We start from the raw sequence: 14,366 nt of genomic DNA on the forward strand, positions 1-14,366 counted from the left end.
TTGTTGGCTCCCCCACCAGTCTCTCCAAACTAGATCCAGCCTAAAATTCAATCAACATCGACAGCAACCTAATTCCTGCAGCCACTGACTAGACCAAATCCTTCCCAGCTGATAGATCCAACTGGGTCTTCATAGACAATCATGCCTCCTCACCCACACCAGATACCTGCGGCATCCCCCAAGGTTCTTGCCATTCCCCAACTGTTTAACATCTATACAAACCACTCTTCTCTCACCTAGATGTCCTCAGCATCTCCTACACGAACTATGCTGATGACACCCAAATTCCCCCCCCTCTTAGGCTCTCCCCACCAAGATACTGCTACCGTCAACTCAGTCTACAACATCGTACAAAAATGGATGGCAACACACATGCTATGCCTAAACGACGATAAAACCGAGATTCTCATTGTTGGCTCCCCCACCAGTCTCTGCAACCTAGATCCAGCCTAAAATTCCTTCAACATCGACAGCAACCTAATTCCCATCTCACCCGCTGCCAAAACTCTGGGTGTCTATCTAGACACTTCACTTGACCTCTCACAACAAGTTAACGCTGTCTCCTCCTCTGCCGCCTACACAGCCAAACTGATCAACACCAGTAAGCCTTTCCTCTCCATACCCAATCATCTTAAAATTTCCAGAGTCATCACCGGGGCCAAGTTGGACTACTGCAATACCCTATTTGCTGGCACTTCGGAACACAACCTGAAAAGGTTACAAATCATCGAAAACATTGCCCTTCGAGCTGCCCTCAGAGTTACCAAAAAGGCGCACGTCTCAGAAGATAGAAAAGACGCCCATTGGATGCCGATCCGAGAGTGAATCAACTTTAAGATCCCCTCCATCATTCACAAGTGCATCACCAAAACTTCACCTGCCTACCTCTCACAGCGTGTGGAAAAATACATCCCCTCTCGCCCACTATGATCCTGACACGACCACTTGCTCAAAGTGCCCAGCTTCTATCGCCAATCTGCAGGAGGTTCAAGCTTCCCTGTCATCGCCGCCAAGCTGTGGAACAATCTCCCTTTTTCTTCAGAATGGAACCCTCCTATTGGTCCTTCAGGAGAAACTTGAAAACCTGGTTTTTCGCCTAGGATCCTTGGAGCCAAGACAATATATTACTGCTGAACATACGCTTCCTACTTTCCCTGTACCTTTACCCGTACACCGCTTCCCCAAATGTAACTAGCGACTAGATACCTGAGGATTCAACGCGCTGCTACAAATGCAAAAATAAATAAATAAATGCATGATGTAAGGAATGGTCCCGGGTAAATCTGTATATCTAAATGAGAAAAGCACACATTTCTGTCTCAAATTAAAAGTCAAACCCTGTATATACCATAGCACGAGTAGCTGTGGGTTGGGGGCCAGAAGGTGGTTCACTGAATCAGGTAAAGCTATAAAACCAGCTGATGGGGTATCCAAGACCTAGATGTATAATGCCTCAGCTATGGGTAACTGCTACTTTTCAGACAGGTCCATTAATTCTAGGATTAATGCCGTTCGCTTTTTCAGAAGGTTCTTGAGACTTCAAATTGTTCTGTGTGGATATGTGGTAAAATACACAGCACAGGTTCAAGCGTAAGGAGTTCTACATCTGAAAGGCACTTCGTACGACTGTCAGAGGGTTCAAAGCCTCTTGAAAATGGGAATTTCATGGCTGCACAGATGTGGAGAACCTCGGGATAAGGAATGTGTGTCTGCCAGATATCAGGGTTTGGGCAGCCTTGCAGGTCAGGCAAGCACTTAAAATGCAGCAAGGTTCAACAGTGAGGCTTTGAAAAGTGGTCAGAAGGTGCGAGAGATATGATTTAAGCAGCAGGTGATAGACCTCACTTGAACATCTGCATACTGTAGTCTTTTTAAATAAGTCAGGCATATGTTTGGTTAACCCGTGAGCACATAGTGGATACTGAGTCACCACCAAATTCACTGGCCTGTGCCAACGTACATAGTAACCTTTTCGTCTTCTCCCCAGAGCTCAATTGCGCACGTTTGCCAGCTTTCAGTATTTTGATGATAACGTGGGCCAAAGCGTTGCTTGTTGAGTTTCGACCCACTGGAATAATTTTCGATTTGAGGATTACAGTAAAACGTTTTCCCTAATGTTCTGAATGGGGTCGGCAAGAGGAATTCGGATAAGTAGAGAAGTGGGAATTCTGTTTTCAGTTGATTGAGCTTTGCATTTTGCAGTGCTTAGTGTTGATAATTTGCATTAGGCAATTCAGTAGTTAGTGAGTACTTTGAGATATAATTGAGTAGGAATCCCAGATTTGTATATGGCAAGGTACAACTTGATAGACAGATTTCCAAGGAGCTCCCGTTATATTTATTTATTATTACATTTATAAGGTGTGCAAAAACCCTAGAGCATCAAGGCGCTGTTACAAACCAGTAACATACACATGAAGGTCAAGTAGAGCAGTTAAGGTGACTTGGTGGGCCTTAGTTGAACAGCCAGGTTTTCAATGCTTTTCTGAAGGCCCAGTTGGAGGGTGGTAAAGTGTTCCATTGTCTGGTTGCCATTGTGGGGAAGCTTGTGCCATCCACTTGCACTTGATGGCATCTTGGCTGGATGAGCCAATGAGTGAAAGCCCATCTTACTGGCCTGGAAGACCAATAAGACTGGGCTTTTGTGAATTTCTGAGAGAGGCATGGAGGCGCAGACATGTAGAGGCACCTGTGTGTAATGATAAACGTCTTGAAGATGATTCTTTCTCGGATTGGCAACCAATGGGCATCTCATCTGGCTCCTGAGATATGTTCTTGTTTTGGAATGTTGAGTGCAGCGCAAATGGCATTGTTTCGGATCACCTGCAACTTCCAGATGTTGTGAGCAGAGGTTCCTACAAACAGTGCTTTGCAATAATCAAGCTTTGATCCGATGAGAGCTCTGGCAATGGTAAGGCATTTTATTGGGGATAAGAACAGTCTGGAAGCGTTGATTAGCTTAGTAGTATCGGCTTTGGAGGAAGCAATGGCGTTAACCTGGCGTTGCATGGACAGAGTGGCATCCAGATAGACACCCAATGTCTTCTCCGATGCGGAGACTCGGATCTCAAGGCTGTCAATTATGAAGGTGAAATATGAGGAGTTACATTTCTTGATTACTACTGGTGGCTCCACCATCAGGGTCTCTGCCTTCTTATCATTCAGACAGAGGCTATTGGTAACCAACAAGGCTTGGATGCGCGAGTAGGTATCGTTTAAAGTAATCAAGTCTTCGGTGTGGTTGTCAGAGAGGGGTAAGAGGATCTGGGTGTCATTGGCATGAATGGTGTATGAAATGCTTATGGAGTCCAGGAGGTCGAAGAGGGGTTTGGTGAATATATTGTAGATGGTAGGTGAAACAGAGGAGCCTTGGTGCACTCTTTATGAGATGGGGGGGGGGAGGCACAGGCTGTTTCAGCAAAGACTCTGGATGTTCTGTCCGCAAGGGCTTCTTGTGAAAAGTTAGCAGCAGACACTAGGTGATGGCAGAGGATTTTGTGCTTGACCAGATTGAAGGCGGCCAAGAGGTCCAGGAGAACGAGGAGGGGTGACTTGCACTCATCTCTGATAACATCAAGCTGATTTTTAAGGTCTAATAGGGCTGATTCCGTTCCATGGCCTGGTCGGAATCATGATTGGTGCATACCTCAAGGTATCCCTGAATTTAGATGTAGGTCGCCTTGTCAAGGATTTCAAGGAGGAAGGGGCTGTTGCAATTGGGCGGTAGTTGCTTGGCGCTAGGGGGTCTAGCTTGGGTTTGATTAGAGGGTGGATCCATATACAGTATCTTGAGGATATCCATATTGTGGATCAGCTTGAGAATGTTAGAGTACCCTACTCTAATGTGGTTTTTAAAAACACTCAATGCTAGAATTTGTCATGCTGCATGACAAATAATTATTTCGGAGGGGACATGAGTGTGTGCATGTAACTATCTCTAAGGAAAAGATGAGGATACATGAGCAGAAGGGATAGAGTGACATGGTGGTTTCATTAAAGGAAAGATTGAGAAATGGTGAAGGAAATAATGAGCAGGCGGGGAGAAAAAAAGGAAGATCTAGAAATAGATGGACATTGGCAGTGGCTGCCCAAAGCCTTCTAAATGCATTTCTCAAAAACAAAGGAGCCCTAATTACGATATAGTGCTTGACTCATCAAATGCTAGGGGATCGGCACATTATTGGGATGAGGAACGGTTAAATGATAACTGCTCCATCTTCCCAATGTTGATGCTGCAAGAATCCTGGGCTGTGGATCTGATAGTCTTTAAGGAAGGCAATCTTTTAATGCAGCTGCAACTGAAGCACGTAGAGGTAGGCCAAGTGGTGGCCTCCACATCTCTTTCGATAATGCCTGGACTATAACTAGACTAATGCATAACACAGATCGTATCTTTTGAAGAATACTGGACATTATTTGAGAAGCTAATGAAAAAATAATTAAAATTAACATATTTGACTCGTAAAATATGAAACAACCGAAGGTCAATATGCTATAAGAAGCTGGTGGAAACATTATGGTAATTGGGGAAGGGATATGAACGCACAGATTCCTTTTTCATTGATAGATAATGGCTATGTGAGTAGATCAGGCCCGAATGAAAAAAAGAAAAATATGACCGCAAGAACCTGGACTGGGGGACGCAGCTTCCGCTATATGGCTTAAAAACGCACAATCGTTATTGTAAGTTTCAAGTTTATTTATTAGATATACATTTAGCAACAAGCTTTGTATAACATAACGTACAAAACATATAAAATTCATTCGACTCTACAGATGAAAACATTAAAAACACAATTCTAATCATTGAAAACATTTAAAAATCTCTACAAGATGCAGATAAAACCTGACAATGTAATATATTAAATTGACATCATTGCCTTGTATAAAAACCAACCATAAAAAGGTATAATATAAAATATTTCATACTTAAAAAGTTAAGACTTTCACATTCAGTTATCAGATGGAACACTGTTTCATCAATAAGATGACCACATAGGCGACAATATATGTGATCATATACAGATTTGTTCTCCCAACTTTTTGGCGATAGAGCTACTGATACTTTAAACTTGAGTAATAAGCATGTGGGAACAGTAATCGGACTGGGGTATGCAGAAATATATTTCGGGATGGACATACAGAGCCATCTCTGCTTACAATAGTCTGTAGCAGATGTTAGATTTTCAAGATGGAGCATGTTGTTTAAGAATGCAGACTCATTTATTTTTCTCTTCAGCCAATACTTTATATCGCCAGAAACTAATGTGTTGCTACCATCATATTGCCATTTCTTGTGTATTTGCTTCAAAACCCAGATTGTGCCTATCGGTGTAGTATCACCCAGGCTTAGAAAGGCATTCATATATGGTACGATAATGGTATCAGTTGGCACAGTGGTTAAACGTTGGTAAGATAAAACACATTGGGTTATATACACATTCCAGATACCTTTAACATTAAACTCAAGATAAAGGTATTCTACACTTATGCAATGTGGGAGACGAAATAGCCTCCTCAATAGTTTGGCTTCAAACATAATAATACGTTTTTTATACTTTTGACCCCAAATATTGTAAGGGAGACTCACACAAAGGATGCATGCGTATGGATGAAAGAAGTGTATCTACTATAGATTATCTGTTTGTTGAATTACCACATTTAGATAAAGTAATTGGCATGGCTATAGTCCAAGAGAAGTAAGTGATCATTTACCTTTGTGTGCTTATCTCCAGTTCAATAAACTCGTCCTTGAAATGGTAAAATGTGATAACATTGATGTAAATCAGGGTATCAATAGGATAATGTATACATCTGGTAATGTCGACAAGTTAAAAACTCTCATGCAAAATGAATTAACAAAGGGCCTGATTCATGGAATTTTTTCCTATGGTATTGCGCCATTATAAAACACTTCCATGAATCAGGCCCAAAATGTATAACTGTGTGGGACAGTAGATTATGCAGAGAATGGAGAAGTGTTGATAAGGAAATGTGAGACCTGTTAAGAGCATTGAACTTACAAAGACATGAAGTATGTCCTAATATACATGGTGGAAAATCAGGTCCGCAGATTAGGATTACTGTTGTGCATAGGAGGGAAAACTATGATAAATGAGGGCAAAAAGAAAAAAGTATTCTTAGAAAAGACCTATATAATTTAGTAGTTAGATCAGAATGAAGGTATAGACATTCTCAGCGAAAAAAAGAAAAAATGTATGAAAAGATTTAAAGGGTGGCTGAGATTATAGCAAAAGAAGAAAAAGCAACATACATGGATGTGCGTGGTAAATACAGCTATTGAAAGAAATGATTACGAGTTTTGGAAATGTGTGAACTCGAAAAATAAACGGGGGTAAATTAAGAATGTTTTTTGTGCTGTATGAGAATCACACATTGCTAAATATCTGGGAAACCCAGGGTACAGGGTGAAAGGTATATGCAATGTACAGCTCCAGTTGCTCAATTGGCTGAATTCATTAAGAATATAAAGGTATCCAGAGAACTGGTGTCAGATGGTACTAATAATAGTATGTTCAAAATGGAACCTTTGTTGTGGCCTGAGGCCTTGATAAAGGTATTTGAAGCTATAAGCAGTAAAGGACAACTTCTGACATGTTGGAGAGAAAGTCTAACAACACTACCGATATTTAAAAATGGGCTAATACAAGAACCAACCAACTTTAGGCTTTTAGCCATGTTAAGCATTCCCTCCAAAATATTTGCTATGTTTTTTTTGTGTAATCTAACAGAATGGTAAGATACGAATGTGTGTGTCACCTATAATCAAATGGGATTTAGAAAGGGGTAGAGTACAACTAGCAATCTGCTTACATTGGTAAGCTTAATTGAGTATTTGTGGAATATGAGGGAACTGCCGGCATATGCTGCATTCACTGATCTAAGTGAAGTATTTGCTACAAGGAGTAGGGTTAGGCTGTCGAGGATATTGGAGGCTGTTATGTCTCTAAGTTTCGACAGTTGGCAAAGGAAACTGGCTGGCCTGAAGAAACTAAGGGCCTCATTATACGGACGGCGGTAAGGGTTTACCGGTACCGGTAAGGGTACCGGTAAACCCTTACCGTCTTACTACGAGGTCCCTTTGCGGGTAGGTACTTTAACGCCTGCTGTTTAGCAGGCGTTAAAAACTGACCCGCAAAGGGACCAGGGTGCTAATTACGGTACCGCAATTTGCGGCACCGTAATTGGCGCCTTCCCCATTCCCATAGAGCCCTATGGGGCAAAAATGGGAATGGGGAAGGGCAATGGGGGAAAGGGTAATTACTGCCCCGCCAACCTTGGAATAGGGCGGTAATTCCCCTTGCCACCAAGGCGGTGCCGGTATTTTACCGGCATGGACCAAGGTGTTAATAGCACCTTGGTCCTCCGCCTACCGTGTAATGAGGCCCTAAATGTACCTTCTTTCAGAGGGATCTCTCTGATGAATTGAAGGTTGAACTGGCTCGTTTAGCATGACTAGCGTCTTTTGCTGACTTGGTTACGACATTCCTACAGTTGTACTACCGCCTTCAAGAGCATAAAAGTGAACGCAAAAAGAGTTGATATGTTCATCATGGTCCTGCTCCACCTCCTATGACATCATCTTCAAAACTCGACATAGAGGCAGAAGAACCAATGAAAATAGGAATGGTCAGAGGACCTCTTTCTGAGGATGAAAGAAACCAACAACGTAGTTTTGGTTCATGTATGTATTGTGGAATTGAGACATTTAGCCAAGGAATGTCCCTTAGTTCCTAGACGGCTTCAGGGAAATGCTCTCTGTGCTCTTAAAGTGGGACAACAGTTCGGGAGAAGAATCTTAGTCCCTTTTTACATACAGTGAATAGAGATCAGGAATCTGTTTTTCTAGTGCCAAGGATCTTGTTATCTATGCCTATAGGAGAAGAGAGTAACGTCCCTGCTCTGGTGTATTGCGTGACTGGTCTTTTTAGAGATTCTCATTGGGCCATCCAACATCAAGTACCCAGGTCCTTCAAAAAATCCTTTCATATAGTTGAAAGTGTTGATGGCCAACCTCTGAGCTCTGGACTCATGCAAGGGAAGACATCCAATATGATTATGAGAATCAGCTAACATGAAGAAATAGTGTACTTTGATCTAATCAAAACTGCCCATTACCCTGTGATCTTGGGCATGCCATGGTTAAAAAGGAATAACCCATACATCAACTGGGTGGTTGGTAACTTGTCTTTGGGGTCTGAATAACGTGCTCATGACTGTCAGTTAAAACTACCATTAAAGACATCTTTACTTCTTCGGATGATAAGCATGAAGTGGCACAACTGCAAGTGATTCCACAAGAATATTCTGACTCCTTTGAAGTTTTCCTTGAAAATTCTCCACCTGAGCTTCCCCCTGAGGACTGTTCCATCGAATTCAAACCAGATGCCATGTTACCTTATGGATGTATCTACATACTATCAGAGCATGACAAGGAAGGCCTTAACACCTATCTCAAGAAACATTTCGAAAGTGGTCTTATCATTCCATCCAAAGCTCCAGGAGGGGCACCCTTATGTTTAGGCCTGAAAAATTGACAAGTGAGCTGAGACCTTGTCTTGACTACAGAGACTTGAATAAGATAACTACGAAGGACAAATACACCCTCCCCCTGATTTCTGACATTCTAGAGGCCATTCGTGGGCCCACTATATACGGTATCAGGTAATATTATCCCCCTATATATGGTCGCCGTACATAATATTGCCGGGAAAAGGTTGTGGCGATATTATATGGGTGACCATATATATGGGGACAGGGGCAGCAAAAAAAAAGGGTTTGGGGGTTGCGGGGTGTCCCCCGCATGTTCCATGCAATAATGTCCCCAAAAAAAAGTGGCTATTTTTCGGCGATATTTTTGCATGCCGATATTTTTGTGGGGACATTATTACATGGAACCCTATATACACCAAGTTAGATCTCTGCAGGGCCTATCATCTCATCAGAATCAGGGCAGAGGATGAGTGGACCCTATTTGGACTGTATGAGTGCAGAGTCATGCTCTTTAGTTAAATCAATGCCCCAACTGTTTTTAAGAGTTTTGTTGATATATTATTTTTAGACCTATTATTCATCTCAGTTATCGTATATCTTGATGATATACTTATTTTTTCGAAAACTCCAGAAGACAATGTTTTACATATGAGAGAGGTTCTTAGCCAACTCTGGTGAGAAAGATTGAAGGCCAAACCAGAAAATATGTAAGTTTCATTCCTCTTCTCTATGTTATCTGGGGTATATCCTTTCTTCTACTGGTCTTGAAATGGATTCCCATAAAGTACGTGCCATCCTACAATGGCCATTGCCCTCTTCAGTTAAAATGGTCTAAAAATGTCTTAGCTTGGCACATTTTTACAGAAAGAACAACAAATGGACAAGTTGCTTTGGATTCCTGAAAATGATTTTGCCTTTCTAGCAGTGAAGACCGCTTTTACACTGGATCCTATTGCACACTAACCTGATACTACCCTACCCTTCATTCTGGAAACCAATGCTTTCGAGACAGCAGTAGAAGCAGTCCTTTTGCAGAAACAGAGCGACGACTTGAAACATTCTATAGCTTATTATTCTCATTCAATGACTTCCAGCGAGAAACTGCACACTGTGCTTGAAAAAGAACGTTTAGATTTACAGTTAGCTTGCCAAGAATGGAGAGCCTTAATAACAGGTACGAGATTTACTGCTGAATTTCCAGTGGATGAAAGAATCTCCTAATGTTGCAAGACTTTGAATGCAGAAACAGTCAACAGGCTCATCGGGCATACTTTTTCTCAAAGTATGATTTTTTTGTAACCTTCATTCCTGGTACCAAAAATATTTTAGCAGATGCCTTGCCTCAACAAGTTACTTGTCCTACCATTCCATCTTTCATCCCGGAATAGATTTTGGCTGGAAAGAGTTTTCTTTTTTTTTAATTCAGCCTTTTTTCAGCAAGTACAAGATGCTGTTGACAACCTCTTAAGACATTGTCCTCCTACTTCCGGTCCATTATATGATCTCCAAACGCATCAAGGTTATGCCTTCAAAGGAACCAGGTTGTTTGTGTCCACAAAGCCCCTCTGAGAACAGGTACTATGATTATGTCATGATTAGCTGGCAGCGGGTCATCATGGTGAGAAGTCTACTAGTAAATTACTTAGTAGGTTTTTTGGTGGCCTCATTGGCGTTCTGATGTCGGCTTATACGTCAAATCCTGTCCCCCTTTTGCTCAAGGTAAAGGCTCTTGTCAGCTCCCCATGGGGAAATGTGTGCCTGTTCCTGTACCAACTGGGCCATGGAAAGCTATCTCTACGGATGTTATAGTGGAACTGCCCCTTTCTCAAGGTATGACCACTATAATGGCTGTTGCAGATCACTTCACTAAGTTGGCTCATTTTGAAGCTCTTGCTAATCTTCCTTCATCTGCTGATATGGCAGTGATATTTTTGCACAGTGTCTTTTGTCTTCATGGACTACCATCTTCTCTTGTGTCGGATAGAGGACCTCAATTTGTGTCACGATTTTGGAAGTACATGTTTTCGGCTTTTCAGATTGAGAGAAATCTGTCCTCACCACCAAACTAAAGGGGCAGCTGAACGAGTCAATCAGCTGCTTGAACAATACCTATGCTGCTTTTACAGTGCTGCTGCTGACAACTGGGCTCAATTATTACCCGTAGCTGAGTTTGCAAATATTAATGCACATCATTCTTCTCTGGAAACATATCCCTTTTATGCCACCTATGGGTTCCATCCTCATATGTCTCTGGGAAGACCTAGTCGCCCGACTCCATCTCCAGCTGTGGACTCATTGATTTCTGATAACCAAGAAGGTCAGAAGCGCATTTCTACACAGCTACAAGAAGCCCAATCTAATATGAACAAATATGCAGACTTACATAAAGCACCTGATCCAGTTATTCATCTTGGCAGCAAGGTCTGGCAAGCTTCAATACATATTTGCCGTCACATGGCACCTTCTAAGTTGGCACCTTGTTATTTTGGTCCCTTTCGTGTTGTTTAACAGATAAATACTGTCACCTTTCATTTGCAGCTGCCCCCTATATGGCGGAGAATCCATCCTGTCTTCCTTTCTTCGCAACTTTAGTCCATTTAGTCACAGGGAACGGCGAAAGCCACCCCTGCTTCATGTGGGAAATCTGACGAGTTTGAGGTCTCTTCCATCTGTGACACTAGGTATCGTCTAGGGTCATTTGGAATAGATAGTGGATTGGAAAGGCTATCAGCCTTGCAACCAAACCTGGGAACCGGCTAGGAACTTTCATTCTCCTGTCTTATTGTGCAAATTCCATTGTCTTCATCCTGTTAAACCAGGATCCGTGTGCTCTGGGAGGGGGCATATTGTCATGCTTGCTAAATAGCAGGGTCCTATTGGCACGCATCAGGCTCTTGGAAGGAAATGCTGGTTGACGGTCTAGTTTTCTTGACATCATTGTGGAGCATGCCACCTCCAGGAAGTCACACAGACTGCAGAACATCGGTTTCTCACATTGCAAGCCAGCTTGCTTGCAGGTATTCTCCATAGTTAATTTTCCTGTTCTTTTTGGTATATTTCCTTGCCTCCGATTCTGTCTACCGGTCTGCCTCCATTGCCTTACCTGCTTTTTTTCTGCCTTTCGTCCGTCCTTCCTCCTTGGAATCCTCAGCTCTGCCTTCACCTCCTGTGCCACCTCTTCCTCCCAGTTCCTCTGCATGAGATACTGTTTGTTTCCTTTTATTGTTGGTTTATCGAATATTCTTGGATTCATCGCCTTGGTTACTGCTGTTATCCAGAACCTGGACTGTCATAATTGGGGGTTGTCTTCCCCAAGAGGGTTTCTCCCTACATTTGGACTGTCACGTGGGGAGGGTTGTAGGATTGTTTAGCGTGTTTTGGGAGCACAGAGCACAGCACCACTGCACAGGATCAATGTATAGCATGTTTTTTGAAGTGCAGCACCACTGCATGGGTTTGGTGCATTGCTATAAGGTGGTACAGCGAGGCATGTGTTGCCAGTGCAACCTATGGACATGTAAATGAAAACAGGCTATGCAGTCAAAAACGATTTCTACATATAAAATGCAAATCATTTTTTTTCACAGTTAAAAGCATATATTTTTTTTTTACCTGAAACTCCTCTGTTGCAGGAGACACATTTGAGGATTAATGAACTAACCTCATTAACAAAAAACTAACATGCTAACTCATTAATAAAATAATGTGTTCTCCACTGCAAAATGAGGCAGACTCTGAAAGTCATTTTAAACGCGCATCCAGATTTTTTTTCTGTGCTGCTTTGTCCACAGTATTTGCAGGAAGCAAAGATTCGAATAAGCAGGAAATCAGTTTTGTTACATTTGCTTACTGTAAAAGATTTCTATTGTGTGCAGGAGGAGGATAGAACATGAGGGATTCATATTGGACAAGCATCATGTTAGAGGCTGTAACCAAGTTTTCTTGTAGAATCTGGGGGAAGGAGAGAGGGAGAATACATTTTAGAGAGCTCGGAGAAAGACCTGGCTGGTGGCTGCCTGACTGAAAAAGCAGATCCCGGTGCACTGCTGCAGAGACTGGGAACTCCCAGACAATAATCACCGGCTTGAGTAACTGCAGATGCACGTTCTCGCTGGGGGTGCTTTAAGTGGGAGTATTGCCACTTCCAGAAGGCGACCAACCGAAGAATCTCACATGCTGAACAAACTAGGTAATTATATATTGCAGAGTGTGGGGGCAGTGTGCATGTGTGCGAAACTATTCAGTCAGAGGAGAAGAAAGAATTCCAGTGTCTTATCATCAGGTTTAATGTTGCGACTTCTAGTCGCCCTCTTCTCATTTTGTTACAGATAATGTTGACTGTGCTATTTCATTTATTTCTGTAAAAAGAGTGAGATCGTGTTTAAGTGCAAATTTTATAATACACAAAAATATCTGAAAGCAGACGGGTAGTGTGTTTTATTTTCTCTTTCCTTTGTGCATTTACCAATACAGTGCTGATGATCTGGGGAGATGTTTAGACAGTGCAATTGTCATTTTTAAGGTAGCTAAAAATAAGACTTGGCTGCAGCTGTGTGCACGATTTCATTCAGTATGAGCAATTATAACTAACTGTGTGTGTTATAGCCTGCTGGAGGTACATGAGTCAGCAGAAAGAGAGGCCCTGGACATAGTTCACCGACATAGATAAGTTGGTGATAGATACCGCATGTTAGCTCGCTGCCGTAGATAAGACAGCGAGGACAGCCCATGGTGGCACACTAAAAATTAAAATGTGGTATTTCTGAAATGTAGGCCTGAGGTCTCTCTAGTGATCACATGAACAAACTAAGCAAAAATAAGGGGTTCTGGATATTGGGGCCCTATATAAAACAAAGGAATTATGCTCACCAGAAATACCACCAATAACGCATACCAACATAATGTATACCACTAAATGTATCAGTGTGCTGAAATAATGTATGTATACTATAGTACTATATACCAAATCTAATCTGAATGCAAAGAGTGATTATTACTGAATTATTTTCATTTTGGCGGTAAGAAAATACTGCTAGGCCCCGAATCTATACAAAATACCCAACATATTTATGGTGCGTTGCAGGCCGGGAAAGTGATCATAGAGCACCTACCGGGCGTGGCAAGCGTGTCTCACACTGCTATCTGTACATTAGAGGGAACCCATTTCATAATAGCAGTGTGCCACTAAAAACGAATTTCAGAATGTCTCAAATGGAAGCCACATTCCCAGAGCTAGTGCAATATTTAGAGGCAAAGTTGTTTGCCCATGGGACGTGGTCATCGAACAATGCCACAGAATGGCACGACCGCATTCATGGTGAAGTGCAGAAAGAAAAACTAGACAGTATTTTTGCAGCAGGCAGCATAATTCAGGTCTGCCTTCAGAGATTATTAAATGCAGCTGACAAACATGCAGAAAAAGACTGTTTAATACGGCTATGTGCCAAAATATGGTTTATTTTGAATAGGTCCCTGCGAATGCAAGAAAATGATACCCAGCTAATTAACATGTTAAAGACTGACTTAGATGGGACAAGTAGAAAAGAGGAGATGTTAAGAACAGAATTAGAAGGATGTCAGAAAGACATGCAATTAAAATGCAGAGATTTTGATATTAAGTTGTCCAAAAGCAAGAAACAGTTTGAAGACAGTGAGCAAGAATTGGTACACTTAAAAGCCTTAGTGGATCACATTAGACAGGATAAAAATGAGATTGTTTCAGAAATGCAGACTTTACAAAAAGAAAATTTTGAAAAAGAAAGTGATCTCCAAGGTGCAGAGCAAGAAATGGTTAAAATGATTCAAGAAAAAGACAAGAGAAACAAAGAATTCAATGAATGCCAAATGCAAAT

Source organism: Ambystoma mexicanum, chromosome 7q, assembly GCF_040938575.1.
Source record: "Ambystoma mexicanum isolate Mex_15411 chromosome 7q, UKY_AmexF1_1, whole genome shotgun sequence".
Classification (NCBI taxonomy): Eukaryota; Metazoa; Chordata; class Amphibia; order Caudata; family Ambystomatidae; genus Ambystoma; species Ambystoma mexicanum.